General features: G+C 39.3%; 1 long non-coding RNA gene across 1 annotated transcript; it reads left to right on the top strand.

The window, feature by feature from the left end:
- The first annotated feature begins 13,300 nt into the window (after positions 1-13,300).
- On the top strand, positions 13,301-27,432 carry LOC119697916. Its single transcript, XR_005256000.1, has 8 exons — positions 13,301-13,426; positions 13,777-13,863; positions 14,908-15,014; positions 15,397-15,525; positions 18,099-18,220; positions 26,338-26,401; positions 26,518-26,571; positions 27,247-27,432. It is a non-coding gene; the product is annotated as an uncharacterized LOC119697916 (long non-coding RNA).
- Positions 27,433-27,728: the final 296 nt, after the last annotated feature.

Genomic DNA, 27,728 nt, shown 5'->3' with positions numbered 1-27,728 from the left:
AAATATGACATTATCCTGTACAAACAAGCTGTATAGCAAGCAATGTTTTGTTCAGACCAAGCAGTCATTGTAACTGAGAGCAGGAAAAAAGGTTGAATGTGGAAAAGTTCATTGTACTACAAGTGTGTTATTATATTTACAGAGCCATTGCATTTAATCATAAGAACAGTTTGTATCCCAGGAGGAGGGAATATGTAAGTGTTCTAAATTGTGGTCAAAATGTGCAAGTGAATTTTTTTTTCCACGTACAAGCAATTCTATGCCAGTCAGTCAGAAAATTAGCAAAAAAAATATTAATTTTTTTGCATTTAATTCATTTTTTTTTCAATTTGCTTGATTATCAGAGGCATTGTTTGTATTATTTTATTATTTTTTCTGATAAAAAAATTTTGGGAAAGAAATCCTTCTTCAAAAAACCCAATTATTTATGTAAGGCAAAAAATGTTTATGTTGGGGTATGTTTATAAGCTTATATTTTCTTTTCATGAAAAATAAAACCATCTGAATATTAATTAAAATAGCTTGATCATTAAAATCCTCTAATCATTACCACAGCCACTGGCCATGCTTCAGGAAAGTGTTTAAATACATGCTGGTTTGTATTTTTCTGTCTCAGGGACTTTCCTAGGTTCTAGTATGTGTGCATAAGCATTCTTCCCAGTTTCAGGTCCTCTCCTTGAGTTGGGATTGCCAAACCCTCATCTCCCTCCACACGCAGAAAAGCCCAGGATTTGTAATGCAGGCTCAGTAACAGTATGCAATTCTCATGTTCTGATTCTGCAACCCCTGACTCATGCACTGTAAGACTGAGATATTTTCCCATTATGCAAAGTTGCACGTTTAACTCGCTGTTGTTTTAACCCCCTGGAAGCTTGAGACTAAAGTCTGTTTCCTTGCTGCTGCAGAAGCTTTGCATTTCTATTGTGTGTGTGTCCCGGGTTGTTATTGTAGGGTTGTGATCTCGGGCTGTTTGGCTAGCTGTGTTCCTTTTTTAGTCTTAGTTCAGTGAAGCATTTGATCTCCAAAAAAGTGAGCTACATGTGAACCGAATTTTTAAAAAAAGCACAAATTTGGCACCTGGTATGACTATATCCATAATTTCTGGAATACTTTTTTGTCTTTCTATATCTGTAACTTCTGAATAACTTTCTGGATAATAAAGACACATTCCCCACACAATCAATTTGCTGGCTGGTGGGATTGCTTTGCTCTTGAAGTAGCAGCCTGAAATACATCTCTCATGGGGGTATGAAAAAAGCCCAAAAAAAGTAAAAAGCAAACCTTGCCGTGCTGTATCAGCACAAACTGAAACCTTTGCGAGTGGATACCGCAGGAGTAACACTTGCTAGCAGAATCGCTTCGTAGATGCAAAAGGAATAAAAAGGAGGCGTCAGTGCTCCGTGCAGGCAGCAGCCTGCGAAATACCTGCAGAACAGGGTACCAACTCCCCGGGGCTGGGGAGTGATTGTCACGGCCGCTCCCTGGGGCGCCCAGCGCGATTCGGGGAGGTCTCGGCTGACCCCTGGTGGCTGCCGGGCCCTCCTGCCCTCCCCTGCATCCCTGCGGCTGCTCTGGGAATCCGCTTCCACTTCCCCGCTCCATCATCTTCCGCAGGTTTAGATCTCAGGCTACCCCTGCATGAAAGGCGACTTAGAATCCTTGTGCAGCTTTTTCTTGTCCTGGTAGAATCATTGCTCGTTTCGTTTTGTTATTTTTTTAGTACTTTTTAAAAAATGGGTTTCTCTATACACAAAGAAAAATATTTAACGTTTAAAAGAAACTCGTGTCTCCAAGCTGTCACAGAAAAGGTAGCAATGCAACTACATGTCTGCTCTTAAGAATCCCTATTACATAAAATATATCTGCACCTTCTTTCAGGTTTTCTTGGAAAAAATAGAGCAGAAATGCATATTTATGGCCTTTCAGCACACCTAACCTTTTTGACTTTTCATACCCAAAGCTTTTCAGATTTTCAACAGGTATTGGGTTTGGGTTTTTTATAAGAGCACAAAAGAAACTCGGTCAGTGTAAACTATTCAACAGAAACTGATTTTTGAGAAGTAGAAATGAATGCAGGTTCATTGAATCAGACAGACACTTGGTGCCTGGAAAAGAAGGCAGAGCAGCAGTTACAGCAAGGAAGAACAAATGAAAACAGAAGAGGGGAAACGTAGAACAAAGTAAGATTACTAATACACCTTAATACCAAGATTTGTTCTATGGATATATTCTGTGCAATCCTAAAGAAAGGATCTTATTCTGGTTTTTGGAGGGTTTTCTTCTGAGTAAATCAGGAATGAATAGATGTTATACAGAGTTGGTATTATACAAATACTTCCAGATCCAGTCCTGACTTCATACACAGGACCTGAGCACATCTTTTGTGCGTGTAACACTTGGTTTCAGTTTCACAAACACTAGCTTCAGTGGATTTGCCTTATGATTTACATGATGTGTGGATAAATGAAAGAAGAATTAGGTCTTTTGTTTGGGTTTGATTTTAATAGAGAAAATCTGTAGAACTAAACTAAACCCAGTGGAATGGCAGACTTGCATTTATGTGTTCTGCAAAAAGCATCTCCCCATTCTTTTTTCTTTTTTTTTTTTTTTTAAATTTCCATTCAGGGTTGCCAAGATACATACAGTACGTGTAAGGAAGCCTTCTTCATCTGAATTAGCAGCACCAATTTTTTATGTCACAGTCTCCTATTTTTGAAGGGACTTGCTAAAAAGGAAATCCCACAATCTTGTCACACGTATCAAGATAAGTAACATTCCTACGGGATTCATTATCAAAGAGATCATTGCAGTTGTATTCTCACATTCTCATTTCTTCTTTCAATGTATTCCAAGCTCTTTTCCTTTTTTTCCCTGTCTGAAAGTGTTGTATATTTTTCATGAGACCTTTCTGACCAATTCCCACTAAATCAGAAGGGTGAACTGAATATGTCTGGCTATGTTACAACCTTCTCCTAGTGGGCCCTTTGCAAAATGTTTGCAGTCTTTGAAAAGAGGCCTCTGTACTTGTACCCACAGAGGTGTAAAACTGTTCATGAGAAGCAGCCAAAGCACAAAGCAGAGGTTAGAGGGTTTGATACAGTTTGTTTTGCCTTTTCAGTCATTCTTCATGCCCTCTTGACACGTCTCTTTATACCAAGTGCCTCTGCAGTAATGAACTCGACCAGTCATGTCACCTAAATGTAATCCACAATTTGGCACAAAAATAGATCACTGAAGTAGAAAGCTTTTTTATTGGAAGTTTTACCCATATTGGTTTTTTAATTGTTTTCTTAAGAGATGGAGGAAAGCTCTCTGTCCCTTCCAATGATGGAGTTTCATTGCCTTCTTGATAAATAATTCTTATGGAATAAGGATGAAACTGAGACCCTTTGGGTTCAGCTCTGCAGGTGTTCCAGCTGCTGGGTTCCAGCTTTGCCCCTGTAAAGTGGATAGGCTGCTATGGCAAGCATCTCTTATGGAATTTCATACTCACATTGCAGATGTGTGAAGGATATCTTTGGGCACAAAAAATCCCAGTTTTATGGCATCTGCCTATCCTATCAGTTTTGAAGAATTATGATCTTTGGTTTGTATTGCTATGAATTGATTTTCCTCTGTGAGGCAAGCTGAAGTCCATGAGTCATGCCTTCCATTAGGCTGCAGCCTGGGTGACATGGCTGGGAACACCAGGCCACTTCATAGCTGATGTAGACAAGGCTCTTTGCCTCAAGCAAGTCCAGAGCTGCATTTACAGGACAGTTGAGGAGTAGATGATTTGGCTGCACATAAGATGACCTCCAGATCCTTGCTGGGTTTTACCAAAAGTCTGATGCAGATATGGAGGGATGGACAGAATCAAAGATGACACAGATCTTTAATTTAAACAAGACTTCAAACAAAGTCTTCAAATAGCTGAACTTTTTTCATGTTTGCTCTTGTAAGCAGCAAAATGTCTTGGATCTTTAAAACAATTCAAATTCAACCATTATTCGGTGAGGATCTACATAGAAGAGTATGAGGAAGTCCAGCCTTGGCTGACTGAAGTGTTTACCTTCTGGCCTTAAAAAGTGTGAGAATTTGTGTGCTCCCTGGTGGCGTGTTGATGAACAAAGTTAATAGAATTTTTAATGTAAGATGCAACCACTGGTTCAAATCTACCACTGCTTTAAAATATGAAATAGATACTTGTCTCATAAAGCTAGAAATCTTTTTGTTGGTGAACATGGCAATTTACAGGTGTTAAATTAGCCACAAGGGAACTGCTTAGTCCCCTGATGCAACAGAAGTATTTTGAGACTTACCATGAAAAAATTATTAAAGCCATGCAATATAGAGAGTATAAAGTTCAAACAAGAATGGAGAGTGCAAAGTTATATCTGTATTTCTATGAAATTTCATAAAATGGGATTTTACACTACGTAATACAACCTACTGCTTCAACCAAAATAAGGAGCATAGTTTGATATTTTCATTAAATGCAAAGTATTTGTAGATACTGGTGGCAATTAGGTGTTGCAAATGTAGTCATCAGTTTGAAACTAAGCATATAAAATGGTATTTTAATAAAAAATACAGTCACCTTGGTACCTGAATCTACCCTTATTGTATTGCATGGCAGACACCCTTTGCATTCGACTGCAATCACAGGTTAACAAGAAGGGAAATTTCAAGGCATAGAATTAGCTACAGGAAAGTTCTCCCATTATTGAATGAATGCAATAAAGACACAGCAAAATTTACAAGGAAAAATTTAATAAAATATTGACTATAAAGACTACAACATTCTATGTCTGCTCCACAACTTATATCCAAAACTGTGAGTGTTCAAAAGTCCATGCAAATTGGACTTAATTTACTTTACTTCTATTTCCTTCTTCAGGAATATGAAGTGAGCACAATAATATTCCTTTATTTTATCTATAAATGGTTTCTTGTATAGGAGCTTATTAAAAAGGAGGCAGGGTTAGGCTGTCCAGGATGTTAGAGTGATTTTGTCTTGGCAGCTCAAGAAGAGGCTGAGTCCAAGGCCCTGACTGTTTGCTAGAGTCTTGCCAACAACATGGATTCCCCTGATCAGACTAAGAAATGGATGGACAGTGACAAGTGGACTCTTTCCCAGCTCTATTTTTGTCATTGCTGCCAACTGCCAGCTTTTGATATGATATTAATCTTTGGCTGTGTAGAGGGCTTTTGGAATTTACATGCCAAACTCTGCCATGGATCCCCAAGTTTCCCTGTTAAGTTTCCACATAAAAAAAAGTTACTTTCACTGCAAATATTTCTATTGTGAAAAAAGAGAGGAAAAAGAGTTGCTAGGGAGGCTGTGCCTTCTGTCTTTTTTTCCCAGGAAAAGCTCTTAAGGTGAAGGAGACACAAATGGCTGCTCTCCAGATGGTTTTTAAGAACATAAAGGTCCAAACCATAGACATGAGAAATAAGCTAATTTCTGTCACATCTCTTGGACCCATAATAAATTTATCCAGATGTAGTTTACTGATTGGTAGGGTATTGAATTTTCTATTGCATTGCATGGCTGTTTATGGAACTGGAAATGGTTGTGAAAAACCCCGTTTGCCAACTACCGTCTGTGCACAGAAATTCTCTTCAGTGTGCAGCTGTGGTGGAGTCTCCTCCTCAGGCTTTCCTAGCAGGGAATGCATCAGCACACCATACACCCCTTGAGCATCTGAAACGATACATGTAAAGAGCTAAAGATCCATCCAAGCTGTCTGTCACACATCCCAGCTAGATGGTGACGGGGTGGAGGGGAGCAACAGTCCCCCTCTCTCCGGCTCTGCAAAATCCCAGGTACCAGTGGGGGCATAGAGCAGAACAAAAGGGCAGCAGCACCAGCCCTGGGGTGGAACTGGGGTAACTTTATTCCATGGTAAAACTCCCCTCCCCAGGGTCCCAGGACCCCAAACTGGGGGCAGACAACAGCTCATAAACAAGGGGAGGGCTCAGGGGAGGACACAATCTTTAACTAATCAGAAGAAACACAAGGCGGGGAATACAATGCATAAACCAACAAAGGATTTCAAGGGAGAAAAACAGCTTCAGTGAACTAGTGGGGTTTGGAAGAATACAAAACTGACAGGAAATTTTCTAGGCAAAAGGTAGGTTTGGGGAGAGACTGGCATTTCATGGAAGGAGAAGTAAAGAAAGTTCTGGGGAAGGGGTATGGATAGGAGGGGTTTAGAACTTGGCAGGGAATAGCTTGGTAACAAACAAAAAACCAACCACCTAACTAAACTAAATAACAATAAAATAACAAGTCTAGTTTTAAAAAATTTTAAAATGCAAAATGGGAAGCCTGTGCCAATCTAAAAGCAAAAAAAGGACAGCATAAAGAAATTACAAAATTGCGAATCAAACAGTAATTATACTAATAAAACAAAAACCACACCACAACAGTTGTCCCAGAGAGGTCTGGACAGTGTTCCTACCGAAGGTTTACTCTGAGTTGCAGCTTTTCCCACGATCACAGTTTTCTGGAGAAATGGCCTATCAGGGCACCTGCACCTAGTTAATACCATCACAGGAAGAAACTTGCCAGCTTGAGATGGATAATGTGTTAGGGATCATGGTAACCCTTTGTCTGCCATGGGCCCAGATTTCAATGCTTTCTTCCAAAAAAACCCCCAAAAACCTTGGAAGTCAAAGGAAATTTCTGGCCCAAGGGAGGTGCTCTGTATGAAGTATTTTGCACAGTTTTACTTATGCAATAGTTTATAGATGAATGGGGGAATGACAGGGGCCAAGTATATTATTTATATGTAGTATGGTCCAACTGCTTCTCAACCTTATCTGCCATTTCTCTGCATCCTTGTTATCTTACTACCCATGGTGGTCCACAGTGAGTTCTCCTGTATCCTCAGACAGTAGACAAAGTGACTTTTAGTTACTTTAAAACCTGTGGTGTTGGTGTGCCAGCATTGTCAGTGACTCCAGCCGGTGATTGAACACAGCAGTATTTTTCCCTACATTTATGAAACATAAAGATATTTGTTTTGATTCCATCACTGTCACCTCATTAGGCACTAGGAAAGTTAGGTTATACATTGAATCAGTTTTGCACTTGGTTTTGTTTACTTTTCATAAATTAACATGGTAATTCACTGTAATAAAATTCTTTGTTTACACAAAGATATCAAAAGGCATCGTCCATTATTCTCCTTAATGTTACAGCTTTAGAATGTGCCGTGAAAAGCTCTGTTTATATTGCACTGGATGGAGCACTTACCACAGAGCGTCACATCCCAGATATGCTCTGCTGCTCTGCAGCAGAGAAATGCCAAATCATGAAGGAAAGAAAAAAGGATCTCACACAACTATAACCACCCCCAAAAAAATCACCTTCTCCATTAAAATGTCTCTCATCTCACTGAATTGATTATCCTAAACTCTGCCTACTTCCATTTGCATTCCTGTTTCTCAGCCTAGCAGGTAGCAACGAGATGCACTCCTAAAGCATGAGAAGGCTGAGTCCTATTACCTGCAGTGGTTACAATGGCTGTTCAAAGTCATTAGAGCAAGAGCCATCTCCAGTGAAGGCAGAATTTGGACAAACTGTCCACTTTTACCATTGCAAACAACTGATTCTCTGCCACGAAAGGCACAAAATGCTCTTCAGTCCCTCTGTGCCTTAACAAATTTTGAATTCAGGGTGCCCTTCCCTACTGATCGAAAGTGGTTTTGTTCTCTGAAGAGAAAATGGTTTGCACTGCCTCTGATTTCTGATGCTGCTTGGTGTTTGCAAACATGTTATTTCTTTCTGCTATGTAGGGTTTAAGGCTATAGAAGAAAATATTGTTCACTTCTCACATGTGGAAGTGAGTTACTGAGAGCAAAACAAAGCCTAGCTTAAGCTTCTGTTTCTTCTTTTCTTTCTCTTTCCTCTTTAAGGACTGTTTATGTTTGCATGACCTGCAGGGGAACTGGAAGTGCACTAGATGATCTAGCAAAGCACAAAACCTCCACAAATATGTGTGCTTTATTTTTTTGCCTCCTCTGAACTCTTTTGGGAAAAAAATAAGCAGGCAGAAAAAGGAAAGGATCTGATGGGTTAAAAATTCACTATTGTGCTTTACATCAGATAACATTCTGGCCTATATTTGCATCAGGCTCAGCTGATGTCACTGAATGGACAACACAAGGCAAATGAGATCCAGCCACGCTTTGCCACAGCATACAACAAAAGCGTCCACAAGAAGAGGTTTTCTTCTGAGCTTTCAACTTTGATTCTTTAAAAAACAGGAGGCATATTTTAAACCACCATTTTTATGGACAAAACTTTTCCAGAAGTCTTATGATCATGCATGGAATATATAGATTGAAAAATCTTGCAGGTTTAATTTTTGAGATTAAAGAATAAAAATTACAGCACTTAGAAATAGGCTAATAATTAAACATTTCATGTAAAACATTCAAAAATCTTGTATCTTAGATGGATGACATGATGACAAAGAGTAATTTTTACTAACTTCTGTATTATCATGCATTCAAGATAAGGCGCAATAAATTAGCTGTGTTCTGGAAATCCACAGCTTAGAGAAAGGCTTCTCACACTTTCCAGCATGTGGTTTGTGGAGCACTGGATGCAGGTCAGTTACTTGCTGGTGCTCCTCTCCCAAAACACAGGATTGTGTAATGCAGCACACAGGCTGTAATGCAGGATGGATCCAACCCCAATGATAGATAGAAGTGGGCACAGCAGATGTGGTGGGCTGACCTAGGTCCTGCAGAGGAGGTGTCACTGCAGCCACTGCAGTTGTGGTGCAGGCAAGCATTGAGCTGCAACAGGGAGGTTAATCACCAAAAACTTGTCTGAGATCTTCAGGCAAGTAAGGAAAAACATGGAGCAAGAAGTATTGGGATATTAGGGAGTAACAGTACCCAGGGAAAGCTCTCAGCACAGCAAAGTGTTAATTGGTTTGGCAACATCTTCATGTGGAAGAAGCCTTCCTACCCCATGGGTCATGTCCTCAGGCTGCTTAGAAGCACATTAGCAGCTGCCTGGGGCTGTCCTCCGCCATGCAGATAGTCCCTTGCCTCTCTCCCACTTCCGGAGAGACTCCTCTTGCCATGACAGCTTCTCATTGGACTTGATCCCAAATCCACACAGTTTATGGAAAGGTTTCTACGAAGGTCAACTTCTTTGATTTGAGTCAGTGCACAGAGGCACTCCTGAATTTTGGGAGTTCAGAGTGGGTCGCTGAGGCTCCATCACATGTTGAGGTGAGGAGGATGGGGACAGGCATGGCAATGCCTGTGAAGGGCCAGAGTGGCTTGAACTTGTTCTCTACCTTCCCCCTCCTGCATTTTAGGGATTTTTATGGGAAACACATTTGTAATGTATTCAATTGCATCTATGCAGTGGAGAATTAGATTGGCATAAAGGTAAACAACTAGCAAATTATTCATAACTCAAAATCTGCCCAATGTCTCTTTGTTCCAAAACTTTAGAAATTAGAGACTGCTCACCAGATGTTATAAAAGAAATTACTAATTTAACTGCTAAACTGCTAAAAGGCTCACTCTAGTAATATTTTCTTGCAGAAAATGTCTGTATCTTGTTAAATGTTTATTGAATACTGTAATTATATTACATTTGCTGTTAAACGATATTGACATTTTTGAATAAAAAGGGGGTTTTTTTGTGTGTGTGGTTTTTTTTTTTTAATCCAAGCAGGATCTATAACATGAACATCTGGTTACAACCTAATGTGTGGCATTGAAACAAAAAAAACCCTCCCCACCCTCAAAGAAAAAAGCCTTCTGCCAATGTTTTTCTCTGTGTATTATTTTTTCAAAGTAGCTCCGGCTTTTGTAGCACCAGCTATGATTAAGTACCAGGACTTTCTCACTATCAGCAAATGTTTAAAGGCAAGTAACCAGCAAGGCTTCAGCAAGCTGATGGCTGGTGGAATAAGGATATATTTAGCAATGAAACAGCTGTTTCTTGAGCAATAACCCAGCTGTTTGGCTTTGAAAATACCTGTTAGAGTTATTAATCATATTAAAAAGTAGAAAAAAATGCTCTGACTCTGGAAGGCATGAAACAGACATTTTAAATGCCTTTATTTTCCTTAATAAAAAAGGTGGCTTTGTCACTCTAGTGAGTGTAAAGGGGAAAAAAAAAAAGGGGGAGTGTGGTTTGGAATATTTTAGAAGTACACAGGTATTAAATTAGATGCACTTAATATTCCTGTCAGCTGCCAATCAAGTTTCCTATCATCATTTAATGGACTATGCTCTTGTAAAACTCTTGCAAAATGCTTTGTAGCACAGTGCTTTCCCTATTTGTTCCCTCCTCTAACTCTGTTGAATTACTGAGGAGGGTTCAGACGTGATGCTGACTAACTGCACTACTCTGCGTGTATTTAATTTTTCCCATTTCCTATTGGGTAATGGAGGACAGAAATTTGGCTCCCTTAGGCCTTGGGACCTATCCATAACTCAAAGAATGTGATTTCTACTGGAGGCTAAGGGTAAGGAATACGTATAGAATTCTACCATCTAACTGGAATGTTGGAGACAGACTTTCTTTCATAGGATTTCCCTGTCATGCAGTAGGTTTACCTGAGAGAACCAATTGCAGTGTGCTGGACCCAAACAGATGTGAGACACAACTCAAGTATTAAAATTGCAACTTTTGCTATTCATAAAGGTGTTTCTGGCTGGGAACATCTTCAAAAACAAAAGTTTTCTTGTATGTTTCTAGGACCCAATCCTGGCTGCTGTATATGCATAAAAAGTAATTCTAGTGGCTCAATTGTTATTCCAGGTGGTCCTACACTGCACAGCTGGAACCGCTGCAAGAAAGACCTATGTGTGTACAAAGCACATGTTCTTGGACAATGCATTAATTCACTAAAAAGTGGACAGATACATTTCTTTTGGCTAGGTTTTTGGATTTTCTGACTTAGGGTATTTGTGTTTTCTTTTCCTTTATGTCTTTTAAAGAAGAAGTAAATAGAATAAAACTCATATATGTTAAACATCACAGACTGAACTACTTTTTTCAGCTTGAACTGAATATAACAACAGTTTTAAAGCAGAATGCAGTATTTTGACCTGTTAAAATTATATGTTTCATTTACAGGAATCTGAATTGGAGAAGCTATACATTTTATTTATATAATCACTTTTTATAAAATCACCCATATGAACAGAAATGTATCTGTCAGTGATGCAAATAGCTCAGACTTCCATCAAAGATATAACTCATGCATTGACGTCTACATGGACTATCATAGCTAAAATCTGCTCCCATTTATCGTGGTTTACATTTTTTGTATTAAAAGTAATCTGCCTGCTGTACAGCAGAATGACTTGAGGGTCTGGCACCGTTCCCTCCCAGACTCGTGTGATACAGGATGAATGTGCACACTTTTGCCCTGGGGCTGGACATTCTCTTGCCTTACTGGATATAAGCTTACCTTTCTTCTTGCAATCCTGTGACTTCACCAGACTTGAGAAAGTTTTGGGAAGGAGACAAATAATTAGGAGACCACATAATGACCCCTTTTTTTGGCCACCCCCAGCATTAACCTGCTAATGACACTATGACATCCAGAAAATAAATCACCTCAGCAGCTAAGCATATGATAAAAATGTGTTTGGACTCAGTAAATATTATGCCAAGATATTGTGTCCACATACACAAACAGCTCACAGACTGACAAACTAGCACTAAGAGAATTTTTTATATAAATGGAATTATTCCTAGCTTGCAAAAGGTATTTTTGTTTTCAGGTTCTCCATTTCCCCCAGAACAACACCATGACCTAGCTTTCACTGCAAGAGTTTCTTTCAAATCAAATTGAGGACAAAACCTACATTGCAGGCAACCAAATGCTCACATTATTTCAGGTGTGTGAATGGGTCCAGTTTAAGCCTGGTCTTCATCAGGATCAGGATGCCAAAGGTTTATTCTGTAGTGATTTGCATATACTGGCATTACAATATATGCCTGAAGGCTAACAGAAGTGACCCAGGGAAAGAGATTCCATAGAAAAGGCAGCAGCCAGTGAGGACTGAAGCCTGTCTGCATCACTCAATGTGCTGCTCCACATCCCCTTGCAGGTTGTGTGGTTTCACCTGAGGCTGGGGGCCCCTGTGGCAGAGAGGTGAATGGGGCAGATGAGCTTTTGCAGTGGCTACTGGGTGCCCTGGTAGGATCAGTGTGTCTTCTGCTGCTTCTGGAAAGGGCCTTAACCTCAGAAATAGCAAAATTTGTCTCAAGGTTCCACCAGTAGCAACAGGCCTGACATGTTGGCTGTTTGTCCATTTTTTTTCTCTCTCTTAGAAGAATACGAAATGCTGATTATAATTTAACATTGTATATCATTATTAAATATTATAAAAACTACAGTACTATAATTACATTTATATTTTTACAAAGTATAATTATATTCATAAATACACACATGCTATAAATGTGTTTCTATATTTCTCAGAAAGATAAACAGAAAAATCTTGATAATATTATCCACCTAAAAAGGTTTTTAAAAAAAAGGAAAAGGAGCTAATTGCCTAAGTGTAATCCTTGAGAAAAAAAAATCATTGCTTGTTGTTTCTGAGCATTTTCAGCACTCTGGAGCAAATGTAGATGTCCATTTTTTTTGTGGAGATGATATGGTGTGAATTTTTTAAAAGTTCTCAAGAACACTTTAACCTGCCTAGTCATTGCTGAACAGCTATCCAAAGGGCCAAAGGAGAATTAAGACACTGGCCAAGATCTGAAACAAATCTGACTAACAGCCTGCCAGAGTTCCCAAAGGAGCCCTTCCCAAGTGCTGTTAACTCTTTCTCATTCATTGTATGGAAAACCACAGGTGTATATTGTCATTTTGATTGTTCCTCATGGGATGGATCCCAGAAACAGAGGGGAGTGTCTGTGCTCATCTCCCATCTTAAAGCAGGGTACTCTGCAATTGTCTCTCCACATGCCAGTCTATCAAGATACAAATGCTAAAAAATATTAAAAGCTAATGACATAATCAACATTTTATATCATCTGCAAAATGCCATCTTTTCCGATGGTAGGCATTCAAGAAAATAAACACTATATCAATACATGAAAAAAATTTGAAATTATTAGCTTCTCTGCAGTTCTAGCCATTTTTGTCCACACATTTCCAAGGTAATCACAATTGGCATTGTGATGATGATGATGATGATGATGATGATGATAATAATAATAATAATAATAATAATAATAATAATAATTTTGCAGAACTGCAGTATTTGTGCATTGATTTCTAATGCACAGCTTGTGCCATTACCTTCTTTTTCAGTCATTGTTGTCGGCTCACTGAGAGCACTGCTTCTACTGCCTAGCCTGGATTCGTGTCCTTGTGAAATATTTGTGATCACATCTCTGTTAATGACACTAGAATGAGAACAGAATAGTCTCCAAACAGTAAGCATTTATTTTTAAGACTGTTCTTATGTACCATTTATTAAATCCCTGCTTCTTCATCCAAATTCTAACATTTTATTAGTGTTTCTATTTATTTATTGACTTTTACAGAGCAAGGATACGAAGTTAGTTTTCAGGACACAAAGCTTTGTTTTATATACAGTTACTAAGTATAGCTGAATCCAAGGCAAAATATACTAGAAAGTAGAAGACGCCAACTGTTGGGAGCTTTTTTTTTGCTTGGATAGTTTTTATTCAGACATGTTTTTCTTTTCATGCAGAATTCAAACATGCTTGCTTGAGCAATGCCATCTGCAGGATTTGTAAAGACAGTGATTCTGTTCTTCCAGGTCTCCTTTTTTCGAAGACTTAAATCCATCCTGAATGTGTGTATCAACTAGCAAGATGTCTGTCTGCCTCCTAACTTCCCACTGCAGGTATAAAAGTACTGTCAAAAGCAGCCTGTCATGCATGAGACTGAGAAAAGAGGAAAAACAGTCCTGTCCCCTACAGCGTCTGGGGACAGCAATCCCCAAACTCGTCACAGTCAGGAATCATAAAGGGTGCTCCTCTTGAACAGTGCAGATGATAGACAGGTTGCATGCCTCTTTCCCCTAGTAAGCCTGAACAAGGCCATTGACTGTCACCTTGTAGTTCATCTCTTTCCACAGTTTAGCTTGATGCATTGTTAGGATGTTTTATTCCTTTTACCTGAAGAGTGATGGCATGTTCTAAATCTTGTCTATTTTTTCACCTATTTTAGTTTAATAAAAGACAATACCTCTCCACATCTGGCCTTGGTTTTACCCTTGGATCATCATTGCTACAACACTACTTATAAAAAGCAATGCATCTAAAAATAATATCCTTTTTAAAAAAAAAAAGTTTTATCAAGTACAAGTGAAATGTCAACATTTTCATAATCTATGAGTACCATGAGCAAAGGCAGGATGTAGAAATGCTGGTGGTCCACTCACTAATTGATTTAAAAGGCAATAAAGATAGATTGTTTCTTTTAAGTCTCTGCACTTGCTTTTCCTAACTCATAATCCCTGCTCTGCTCTACTCAGTGCTAATCTCTTTCACTGATAGTTCTGCATGGATCTCACTCCTTTAAAAGGCCCTTATAAAGCTTTGTATCTCCAAAACAGCTTTCTCTTAGTGCCTACGTGTTCTTGGAAGAATCTTTTTGTCATGTCATGCAAAGCAGAAAATTAAAGTCAATTTCCTCTTTCTCAGCCATTATGTCTGTGAGCTAGAAGGATATCAAGGCATGGATGATATATCATTAAGTGTATGAACATTGTAGTGTTAGAGAGAGAAAATGACACACAATTGTGGAAGTCAATGGAAAGACCACTGGGAGCCCAAAGAGGGCTAAGCTGTTTATCCATTTTCAGTTGTTTTGTATATGCTGTAGTTGAAGTACTGACAGATTATCTAAAGATAGAATTAAAATAAACTTTTGTTCCCTGGTTTAGGAACTTCAGGTGTGAACATTAAATCTGACCTAACATTAGTCCTGCCTCTGAAGGTTTAAATCATTCTGTGACTCTGTCATCTTTTTACACTGAAATGTCTTTTGCTGGTGAGTTATAAAAATTTATTCCATGAGTGAAATGTACATCACAAGGATTGGTTTTGTACAGAAGTCTATAGGATGGAGACCTGTGCACTAGCTTGATCAAATCTTGTTTTGCTATATTATTGTGCATACTTTGTATTGTAGAGCGTTTTTTTTTACATCTTGCAACCTTGCCAATTTATTTCTGCAGCTTTGAAACACCTCTTTTCTCTTGTTCCTTTTACTTCATGTTGTGTATGCATACACAAAATGAGCACCACTTGAATTCTTCCTTACTAACGTTATTTACACATAGAGAGCTACCCATCAGCTATGCTCCTTCTTTATAAAAACACAAATGCAGTCTTTAGGAAGCTAATGCTAAACCTCATTTCTTTCTTTCAAGGCTTGGAAGGACGCATTGGGAGCTTGTAAAGACAACTTTAAGTCAGTATCAACCTCATGTGAATATGTCATGAAGAGCTATCAGCTCTCAAACCATTATGCTTACTGCTTGTTCTCTAGTATTGCGAAGGTATGTTGACTAAAATACATGGAAAGCTATAAAAGTGCCTCTCACCTGATATTGTGATGTCCTCAGGCTCTTACATAAGAGGGTGACCTCATGGTTACAGCATGGGGCAGGATGACCTTTCTTCATTGCCTGCCCCTACACAAATTTTCTGCAGGGCTTCAAATAAGTCATGAGAACAGGTGGAACAGAACGGACAGTGTAGATTGTTGATCAGATGTCAGCATGTACAAACCTGCAAGGGTAAGAAATTAGAGAAAATTTTCTCTGCCTTGGACACCTGCTGTCCTTGCCTTGAAGTAATGGGATGTACTTTGTTGTTTCTAAATATATACTTAAATATTTCATGGTTATATAAGTATAGTAAATAAATGTTTTCTAGATTGCACTGCATAGGGGTCTTTCAATGAACTTCTATAGATAAACACATATGCCTTTTCCTTGTCTTTTCTCCTCCTCTCCTTCTTTTCAGGTTATACAGGAAGTTCTCAAGAATCAAACCAAATCAGTGTTTCACCATTGATAAAACGAGCCATGTTGTTATCAGATATTTACATAATTATTCATTGCTATTGCTCACATAAATATATACATGGTTGGGTTTTTTTTGCAATGCTTTCATAAATCTCCAGATGAGGTTGATTCCTTCTGCTGAGAGATTTAATTGTTCGTATATGTTTTCCATGGGAATGATGAAAGCCAGCTAGAATTAATGCTGAGTGAACTAGAGCAATCCTGGATTATGATGAATGGAAGTAGTGAGTGATGTAAGCAAAACATTACTGAGTTTGAAGCACCTATAATTAGAGGGTCATGATATTTCAATTGAAAGTTGCCATGTCAAACATGGGACAAATACAATACTTGTCTTTTACTCCTGAAAGCTTTTGAGCAAGAAATTAGTTAATCACAAAATGGCATGTGGTTATTACACAGCAAGCTTGCATAACTTTGTCAGAACAGGTCTCATTTACATCAGGAACTAATTAAACAAGTGAGAGCTAAAACATTGGGAAATGTTCCTTTGGATCTTGAGCTGATCCTGGATACACAAAGTGCTGAAATCACATTTAAAAAATTTAGTCTTGTCACTAATGAGGAGCTAAGCTCTTTTACTACAGCTTCTCATACCTGCTAGGCTCCTGGCTTAAATAAATCAGGAAACATTAATCTGGGTTCAGGTTGCTCCCTGGAAATTCCTTGTTTGACTCATTTAATTTGAATCAATAGCTCATTTTTTTATTTGTTTGCCCCATAGAAGATTTGGCTCAAAGACTACAGGGTGGTTACGTAAGGACCTGTCAGGAGGCAGCTGGAAAGCTTACCTCTAAGGATAGTATTTACAGAGATGATGACTGTACTTAAAAGGATGTGACCCGTATACAGGAAATCATGGAGATAAAGTAGCCCTGTTTTTCTAGTAAAACTCATTTCTAATGAAATCTAAGAGTTTCTGAGACGTAACTCAAAACTGAGTGTGAGCAAGAGGAGGTTGTAAAAGAGCATCACTTCTGGACAAGAAACCAAGCAGGTCAAAACAATGGGCTTTAATTAGAGGAGACAGAAAGTGGACAGAATACTGGATTTTGGAGGCAAGACATCAGAGGTGCAGATCTCTGCCTCTTGTACAAAGCAGCATGTATAATCAGACTCCTGGTGGCACACAGTGGACCTTAGGTTCACCTCAGTCCTCATTTCCTGAGGTTCTTTTGACACCACTGAAGTCTATTGAAGACAGTCTTCTCTGGCAGTATTTCAAGAGAGAAGGGATATTATGAAATGCAGCAAGAGCAGAGAAAAATAAATTATCATATGTAATGTCCTTTTAACATTGTGTATGTAGAGGGGGAGTGTGAGCATGTGCACACATGTAAGTAATCTGGATTTAAACTGATTTTTAAATTAAATTCTGTCAGATGTGCAAAATTAACAGAAAAAATATGTTTCTATTCTGCATTGTCCACATTTGGGTAAGCTTGACTGGTAATAGCTGTGAGTAAAAAGAAATAAGAGAAAAGCAATTCATAGTGGTGCTGCTGCTTTGGGAGAAAAAAATGGTCACCAGTTGCGGTGCTTCACACAGGCTTTGCTACATTTCTTTTCCTTTGCCTCTCTAAAGGGAAATAGATCAGGGCCAGCGCACTGTATATATTAGCAGGTTAACATACTGGGCTATACTTGCACTTTATTGTAAATGTTTTTGGTACTTCTTCTAAGTCTGTGTTTACCTTGGGTATTTTCTTAGTTCACACATGTGAAATAACAGCTGGGACTTGCCAAAATATAGCAGTCAAGTGCTGTACATGTAGTAGCTTTAAAACTAACACAGGTGTCCTAGATCCCTTACGCAGAATAAACAGAAGCACACGATCAAGAGTGTGTCTAACTCCTCTCTTCTGGAAATGACGTGTCTTGAAATGCTTGATCTGACAGTCATGGCCTCTCAAGAAAGAAGTATCACAGAGGTGAAATGCTGTTGATTTCTACAAACAATTCCACTGCCTTTATTTTTTTCATATAAATGCATTATCGTCATAATTTGGGTCTATCTTTTTCCACCCTTTTCTTTTTCAAAGGAAAGGCAAGTACATTTAATGAGCTCAGTTCACTCCTGGGTCACACCAGGGCAGAAGGACAAGACCTCCATTGCTGGAAAGACCACCCAAAGAGGAGGAAGCTGTGCTTGCCCAGGAGGGAGGTAAGACAAGAAGGTCCCAGCAATTTTCTTCCAGAGCCCAGGGCATGAGCACCAGCAGCCTCACGAGCAGAATCCGTGGGGCCCTGGCCATACAGAAGGGGTCTGTTTCTTTTCAGTGTGATCCCACCTCACTTCCTTTGTGCTGGAGAGGCTGTCTGTGAACAAAACAATACCATTGGATTGAGCTGCTCAGCGTTTTTATGGCTTCTATTGTTTTTGTCTCCATGATTTTACATTTCACTCCTCTTTCCACATCTGACAGAGAAATAAAATAGGATAGAGTACAGCAATGGTAGCTAATATACACAGAGGAGGAACTTGCCATGGGCTTGTCCAGCTGCAGGCAACTACAATTGTGAAAATAATCAAGAATCCCACTGATAATGCACAGCAGTCATGGAAATTTGGGACAAAATTCAGGGAGGATGGCATACACAAGTATCACATTCCCATGGGAACACTTGTGCCATCTTGTTGCCTGCATAAAGGACTGTAAGTAGACAAACAAGCTCAGGCACACACAAGAAAGAATAGCAGCAGGTTGCTTCTCCCAAAGAGGTTCTGCTTTGCAAAGATGCTCTTAGAGTAGCACTCAAAGTACTATAAGTGAAGACATTCACTTGGAAAGTTCAGTCAAAAGGAAGTTGCATTTTCCATAGTAATTCCATTGACCTACACATTCTCATGAAAGAATGTGATACTGTCTGTAAGAATAGAAATTAAGTCATTGGAAAAGGACCACTGACCCTCTGGAATTAATGTACTCAGTTTAAAAATCTGTGAGACTGGACAGAGGCTTCCAATATGACAAATATAACTAATTTTGCATCTGGAAAATGTATCTGCATTATTAGTTCTAGCATATAAATTCCTATGGGTTGCTCTAATTAAAATAAATGCTGAAAATTTATTTCTAATTACACCATGAAAATGTTTTTCATAAAGAGTACAAAAAAATTATCATGGTAACAGTTATTTGTGTAAATTTCCAATGCTAAAATACTTTTTTTCACTGCAGGGCTAATCTAAACTAAACTTCTGATGTTGCCCATAGTAGCACTTGGTCTCTGTGCCTGAAAAGTTGTCTGCTTTTTCCAGCTGGATCAGTTGATCTGATGAAAGATATTGCTTCTCCTTAGAGCTTACCTAGCTGGTTTTGTAGATATCATAAATCTTATAGAGTGTTTCATCCTGACCTTTCTGTAGAGGTAAAAGTGTCTTGGATTCAGATCTAGATTCCTGAATACTTTTCTTGTAGATAATGTGATACATTTAGTTTTCCACATTGTGCATGGCCAGCACAGGATTAGCATGGCATTAATTGATTGCAGGAGGATCAAGTAAGTGGATTAGAGCTGCTTCACAACCAAGAAAGTTGATGATCCTGAAAGTAAACTCCCTCAACTGGGGACATGAGATGAAGTAAAGAAAATTTAATGGACTGTTTTGAGAAATGGGAAAAGCCAGACTATGTCCTTTTTTCCCAGTATATTCCAGTTATCTCTTGGGATAACTATATTTTAATAGAATGCAAGCTTTCTTTTTAATATGATCCTTGAAATTTCTTTTAAGCCACCTAAAATGTCATGGCTTTTTCCTTCATCAATCAAAACATATTTTTTTTAACTGTGGGATGTTTGTTCAGTAGAGCTCGCTGTTTTTCTTTCATTGATTTTCTTTTTAACATGCAGTTGTTGAAAACTTAATTTTGAGTTTAGTCAGCTTTGTTCAAGATGCATTGCTATTCCAAGTAGAATTTGTGGTATGTTTTCTACAGTCTGGTGTAAGGGATGTAAGGCATGATGGATGATGTTTGGAATGGAAAGATGAATGAATACAGCCATTACCAAAGCTGCTCTCTTGATCTGAAAAGAGAAATCCATTTCTTTGTTATTTCTTGATAAGGAATTTACAGGAACACTGTGCTGAGTTTTGTGGGTTTTGTCTTTTAAAAACTTTGTGAATATAAAAACATATTAGAAGTGCTGGTGAAGGGAGCGTGTTCCTATTTCGACTTTATGGTAATTTATTAATCTTTCTATGCAAATTTGGCACATCTCCCCCTGGAAAATTTTTCTCCTATCAGTATTAGTGTTGCCCACCCAATGTTAGTAAAAAGCAGTGGTTATTCCTGCTTTTTTATTTCTGCCCAGAAAGATCCATTAAGTTCTCAGTCACAGTGTCAGGTTGGAGCAGACATGGAGACTGGCCAGGGTTCAAAACCCCCTGCCCAGAAGTGATGCAGCTCTATAACACCAAAATGGCAACACATGGGAATCTATACACACAGTTTATTTTCTTCATGTTCCCTCTCAGTTGTGTGGGTGTATTTGGTCATGAAAAGCATCATAATATTTGAGAATGGAAGATACCAATGAAGCAGTATCAACACCACATCCATTTGCATGCTTAATTTAAATACTGCAATTGTCCACCCTGTGACTTAATTAGCATGGCATAAAATCAGCATGAAAACTGCAAGTCTCTGCTGTAAAACAACTCAAATACATGATCTCTTCCACAGCAAATCCTTGTTATAAATTAGCTTGAATTGTCAGCCAGCATGAACCTGCGTAGCCCCCTATTCCAGATGTGGCTTTACACCAGCTGAGAATCTGACCCAAATGACTTTATGCTTCCTGTCCTAATGGTAAATGGTTCTTTACCACATGGCAAAGAAGCAATAACAGCCTTACAGGTAGGCAAAACATCAGGCCTCAGAGGTCCTGGAGGAAAAAAAAAATCTTTTCAAATAGTTTGAAGGCTAAAGCAGTCAAGAGACCCTCATTCAACAGTATAATTCTGAAAATTCAGTGACAAATAGGACAGTAAACTAACAGCTTCATTCTGAATTTCTGAGTGCAAGCAGATTTGACCTCCATACTCGCAGGTTAAGTTGTTAGCCAATAAGATTACCTTGCTGATAGCACAGAAATCTCCAAGGGAACAAGTTGTTTGCTCCGAGGGAACCACCACACAAACCCTGATGGGTCTCCCCCACACACACACCTCTCCTCTGTCATCCACACTCTCCTCCTCCTTTAACTTTCCTGGTACTCATTGCCTGTGGGGGATAGGAAGACATAAACTCTGCCTCTCAAACAAGGGGGTATCACAAAGACCTGAGACCTTCCCAGGGTGTGGCACCACTGGCTTGCCAGAGAAGCTTCTGACACAGTCACTGATTTTAGGAGGGTTCACTATTGCTCTCCAAGAAACAGATCTCTAACCTTTATAGTTAAACATAGAGAAAAAACAGAGAAAAACATTAAGTCTGAATTCCCAACAGATATTAAAAAAAAAAAAAAGGATAAAAGAAAGGGACTCCATTTTTTATGTTAAAGTGGTTTTTTTTGTTTATGCTCTTGTTTTCTCTCCAGCTGTGACTGAACCCAAGAGCTGCTGCCCTGTGAGCAAGAGGCAGCAGCTGGTGCCAGCAAGAGAAACTGGAGCGAGCTGGGCCTCTCCTTTCTCTCCTCTTCCCTCTGTCTATCCACACCTGCAGGCAGGGTATGGGGCAAGAAGCCCCCTTCCAGCCCCCCACAGCTGAAGTGTATCAGGCTAGAGAACTGGAGGAGGTCAACGTGGAGCTGCACATGCCAGCACCATGGGGACCATGGGAATGTGGCCATAAGGTCTTGGCTATGTGTCCTCAGACAGGAGAACATGCTGCTTCCCAGAAGTGCTTTTGTCCATGGTAAGCCCAATGCCCTCTTTCAGAAAAGGCTTTCAGACACATACCCCCAAAAAGGAAAAAGGAAGTTTTGAAAGGTGGGATCTGAGGAGAGGAAGTGACTCATGGGCTCAAAGAGAGATGGCCAGGGAGTGACAGCTGGCTGAGACAGCAGAAGCGATCCCCAACTGTGCCGAGTCGTGGGAATGGGGGTGAGGAAGGAGCCTAAGGCTGGGGAAGCTAAGGTTCAGGAACAGCAACAGTCCTACACTTGCCCCCTGGGCATAGGATTTCTAATGCATCCCACCACAGCTGGCTCTCAGGCTCACCAACGGGCCTGGCTGCACAATGCCTGGGCCGATGGTAGCCCCTGGCATGCCCACCCTGGGGTGGCCACCCTGCCTTCTCCACCTGCATGGGCACATCACCACTTATCATGGTACTCCAGCCCTGGATGCAGCCCTTCTGGGGATCATCCAAGCAGAGGAAGGGTGTCTGTAATTTGCACAAAGAACATGAGAGTTTTGCCCTCTTTTTCCATTTTGCAAAATAGCTATTTTTGTCACATTAAAGTGGTAAGAGCAGATGTAGATTGAGTTTTATGGGGTTTTATCAGAGATGTAATACAAGAGTCATGTTTGGGGGTTTTGCACTGGTCCCTTGCAGAAAGCTTTGTCTGGGTGGACTTAGTCTCCACTGATGCCCTTTTTTACCTGATACAGGCATGAGCATTTTTCCTTCGTCCTCTTCTGCACCTTCTAATCTGTGTGCCCTCTGGTAGAGTAAGTTTTCTCTCCTAATGAGGAAGCTCCAGCGGTCAGGTCTTTGTGAACACTAAACAAGGAATTTCCTGGCTTTCAAACAATTTCCCCCCTTAATGATGATGTTCTAATAATATCCTCTTTTTTTTAATTAACTGATCTCTACTTGATCCCTCATCTGCAGAGTACTCAAATAATAAACTGGCTGCAATTCTGTCCTGTGTCTCCTAAAAGGAAGTGAACCAGAGATAACATGATGTTACCTTTTGTTCCTTTTATTTATTTTTTATTTAAGCATCTTTAATGAGTTATACTATGGACCAAGTAAGGTAGATCAGATAGCTCATTTTACTGTTGAATTAGACCCTTTTTTTGTTGAGATCAGTAGTGTTACAGAACTCACTGGTGTAGTCAAGATGTGCACTGCAGGAATATTACAAATCCAAGTTTTACTGGCTTTTGCTCTGCGGCATTAACCAGTCTATTTGTAATATGCACGTAAACAGAACTGCATTATTAGTCAAGTACTTCAGGTGCGGTTTAAAGCAACTTCTTCCCCAGAGCACTACAGAGCTAAAACTGGGAAAGAACTATTTCCTCCACTGCTGAGGTCACAGCAGTGAAAGAAGTGGTAAGATTTGCTGTAATAGATGAAAATTATGCTCTATAGCAACATCTGTAAAAGCTGTGGGCAATTACATTCATGTGCACCTCCAGAACTAGGGTTGAAGTTTGGTTTGAAAAATTTTGCAATTAAAATTGTGACAATTCATCAAGAGAAAGATGTATACAGTATCACAGAATCACAGCATGGTTTGACTTGGAAAGGACCTTAAAGATCATCTAGTCTCAACACTGCTGCCATGGGCAGGGACACCTTCCACTAGACCAGTGTGCTCAAAGATGTTTTTCCTTCTATGCCCAAAATTAAAAAGAGTGTGGTAGAGCCTTTCCTGAGAGCTAATAAAGGTAAAGAATCGGTTCTTGGCTACAGCAAGTGGAGCTCATCTAATCTTCATTAATTTCATTTGGCTGTTCAAAGAAACATTGTTTTCATGTGTCAGGTCCTGCTATCAGATCTTATCCTTTGTCCATCTTCTTAGGCTTTTCTGCAAATTGAACTTTTAATTTTTCCCCATATCTATAAAACTAGGACATGCATCCTGAAAATACTGACCTGGAAAGGGGAAACAAATTTTATGCCATTTCCTGTATCGTCATGAAAAACTTCCTGGGCTTTTCCTAGGATCTACTCTTGTTTTAGTCAGATGCTTTTGAACCTTCTGGAAGAACCTTCATAGGAGGTAATTGCAGCAAGAAATCACAACTTAAACTGGACATTTTTAGCTTTCTCTGGTAAGAGTGGTCCAGTAAGCCCACTTGTACCATCTACATAGTTCCTTATTTATTTTGTTTTCAAGTCGAGGTAATGCTTAGCTGGATCAATCAGTGACCAGCTGATGAGAAGCCAAATCAGTAGGAAGTCATACACTATGTCAGTCTAGGTTTTGAAGTGCTTCTCTGTGATAGTCATGCAATCATGACACTGTGCTCCTCATCCTCTTATCCAAAGAATCAGCTTTTCCCCAGTGATTACCTTAGCCACCAGCGCTTATAAGGGAGTAAACAGTGGCACTCATGAGAAGCAGCCCTGAGGCCATCTCGTAAATAACCTCACTTACGGTTTTTGCACCTGATCATGTTAAACAGATGCAGCAAGGGAGCTCAAAAGTATATTCCTAAATGATTATGTATTGTATGGTATATGGCTGTCGGAACTCAGAATGTCCCACAGACATTCTCGGACATTCCAGACCCAGGTCAAAAGCATCTGAGACCCTGGCATGCAGCCAGAGACCCCTGTGGCTTTGAATCTGACCCATGGAACAGTTTACCAACTTTGCAGGAAGAACAAGAAGTCACAAAAGTTTAGATATTGTAGTAGAAGTAGTCACGAAGTGAAGGGTAGGATTTTTGAGTGCTGTACAGGGGGGTTTTAAGCCTTGTACGCAGGGGTCCAAGTTTTGTACATGGGGGTCAGGAGATCTAAGATGGAGGGATTTGGGTGTGCCCTGTCCTCTTTCTTTCTCCTTCCTAGCCTCCATGTCTTTGGTGATGTTGGCACTCACAGATTGGTCTAGAGTTGAAAGTCACCATTCAATATAGATAGTAGGTATTGGGGAAAAGGTATAAACATGTAGTACGTAATATATGATATAAAAGATGGCACCAGCCCCCTGGGAGGGCAGTGTGCCTTTGTCTGACCTGCTGAACGGGCCACAGCAGTTCAGGAGAAGAATCTTTTAGATAACCAACAATAAACTACCTTGAGAACAGACAACAGAAGACTACTGAGTCTTTCTTTGAAGGCACAGGTTGGAGGAGGGACTTTTCCATCTTTTGGGGTCACCCCAATCCGGGGGTGAAACCCCACATATGGCTGCCTAAATAATTTCATCCTCACCTCTAATGTGTATCTTTGGTATGCTCAGATTATTCTGGGTTGTATTCTTAATTGTCAGGACTAAATTTAAAATACTCTTCTAATATAGTTTTATGTGATTCATCCATCACTATCCAGAACTTTTGCATGTATGTGGATCTTGGTGAATGAGCAATTAGTTTATCGCTTTGAAACCCAAAGACAGCTTAATTCATACTCAATTTTTTTCACTGATGACTCCAACAGGCCTTTACTTATATTTATGAGAGGTTTTGGGCTCCCTCTGGTGGTTTTTGAAAATCAGAAAGCTTGAACAGAAAGTAAATCAAATAAACGATACTTATGTGCAGAAGAAGTTCTTATATTTTGCAGAAGAATGTATCCCTAATTCCTCCTCTGTCTTTTGCCACACTTATTTTTGACCTAGTTTTTTATAGAGGTCTTTTGCTACAGCGATTTATCCTGAGAGAGGAGAAAGGCATGGTGATATATCTGAGAGCAAGGTAAAGTAGGTAATTCTACTAGGGGGCTGTGCTTTCATTAATGGTTTCACAAACAAAGCCTGCATGTGTCTGTTAGTTTTTCACCTATTTCTTCTACTAGTTCTTCAGCTCCTGCACTGGATTTGAAATTAGTCCACAGCTATTTACTGTGGAAAAAAATATAATGAAATTATTTCATTCTTCATGGCTACTGTGAAAATTAGGTATACCATAAATGTAAAATCAGACCCCACTCTCAATTTTTCATTTTCTAAATTTAGCATTTATCCCTGGAGGCTGAAATGAAAACAAAAATAATAAAACGTTGACCTCAACAACAGGTTTCTCTTTCTCCCCATCCTCAAATACATGGGTATGCCTCTTGCTGATGAAAAGAGAACCTGTATAGAAATGTTCCAATGTAATGCACTGTTAATTACAAACATACAGAACACACAAGGTGAAAATTGCTTCTGATCATTCTCTGCTTCTGCCGAGGTCAGTGCTGCTTTGCAAACAACCTGGCAGTGGGCTAGGATTTCGGTGCAGGTGTATGCATGGGGGCTGTGGCCCAAAATCTGCAGCTGAGGTGCTCAAGTGCTGGTTGTGCATCTGCTGCATTACTGCTACAGGAGCGTGTGGGCGCCCAGATGACTGCCAGAGCACAGGAATGTCTCCAGGAGATCCCCCTCACCTTTTATTATCTAACTTTTTTTTTTTTTTTTTTTACTTTTTTTTACTTTTTTTTTTTTCTCTAGAGCAATTGTATGATGGTCTGGACAGGAAAGCAGGAAAGTACCTTTGATATCCAGGAGTCCAGAGGTATTGTGGTTATACTTCCTTTAGATTTCCCCGCCATCCTAAATAGAAGTGCTTTTTTTCTCCTTTCTTTTTTTTTTTTTTTCTAATTTTTTTTATTTTTCCCCGAATACTTGTAGGACAGGAAAGAAAGGATGAAGACATAAAATTAAGAAAGTTCTACCTGGGCAAAGGTATGTGGTTTTGTTCAAAAAACCTCTAAATTGGTGGGATTTTTTGGATGACTAACTTGATCCTTCTGTCCCATTTGCTTAAAATTCAGGAAACAAATTAGTTGCATTAAAATAACATGACTTCCACTTTTTTTATTTTGATTGTATTAAGCAGATATTATTGGATAATTTGGTCACTGGTCATAGGAAATTGCCATTTAACTTAATATTAGAGTCAAATTTGGAGTCAGAAGAAGGCTCCAAATCAGCCTGTGTCATGTAAAAGGGATGCACAAAATGCTGACCCCATGTCAAAAATGGAAATTTATCCCATTTTGTTCCATGGAACCAGGTTTTTTTACCCAAATGACTTAACTAAAAGTCCTGTTCAATTTTATGTATATAATTATATTTCTGAAATCAGCTGATAGATTCCATCAGGTGCTCCCCTTTTTCTCAGGGTGTTACAAGTATTACTTACCTATTACAATTAGGAAATATGGTTTTTGGTTTTTTGTGGGTTTTTTGTGGTTTTTAAAATTTCTTTTTATTAATAATAACTTGTTCCCCAGAAGGAATTTGTTCAGTGTTTAAAGTCTCTGTCCTGAGTGCCAGCAAAGGGCTCAGTCTTGCAAGCTCCCATCCAGCCAGGCGCTTAGGCATATCTTTAATCTCAAACATGGGTCTCATCCCCAGGACTTCACCAAATAGAAGCTAAAGACCCTGCAGATGTAACCCCCAAGCCTCCTCTCCATTGGTCTTCTGCAGAGCTTCCATAGATTTGTTATAGTAATATGGTAAGAATTAAGCCAATGGCATTTAAGGTATTGTTATAAAAATACTGCACAAAGATAATACATGCTGTATCATACAGTGTATCAGTTTTCAAACCAGGCAATGGAGTTTTCTGCAAGCTTGAGCTCCTTTGTTTTTTTCGTACAAAAGGGAACAGTCTTGTAGCATCTTACGTGGTTTTGATTATAGCATTTGTGATTCTTTAAATATTTATTCTTCAGCAGTTAAGAAACTTGGTGAAGGGGGACTTTATAAACGTTTATCGTGGATTGAGTGTTCATGTAAAAAAAAAAAAAAAAGAGGCGCTTTCTCCTTTAGGGAAGAAGTACCTTTTCATAAAATCTGTATCCTCTCTTCAGCAGAGCATCTTGTGCAGGACAATT

This window comes from Motacilla alba, chromosome 2, assembly GCF_015832195.1.
Source record: "Motacilla alba alba isolate MOTALB_02 chromosome 2, Motacilla_alba_V1.0_pri, whole genome shotgun sequence".
Classification (NCBI taxonomy): Eukaryota; Metazoa; Chordata; class Aves; order Passeriformes; family Motacillidae; genus Motacilla; species Motacilla alba.
The sequence above is the reverse complement of the archived record's forward strand: the minus strand, read 5'-3'. Positions and strand labels throughout refer to the sequence as shown.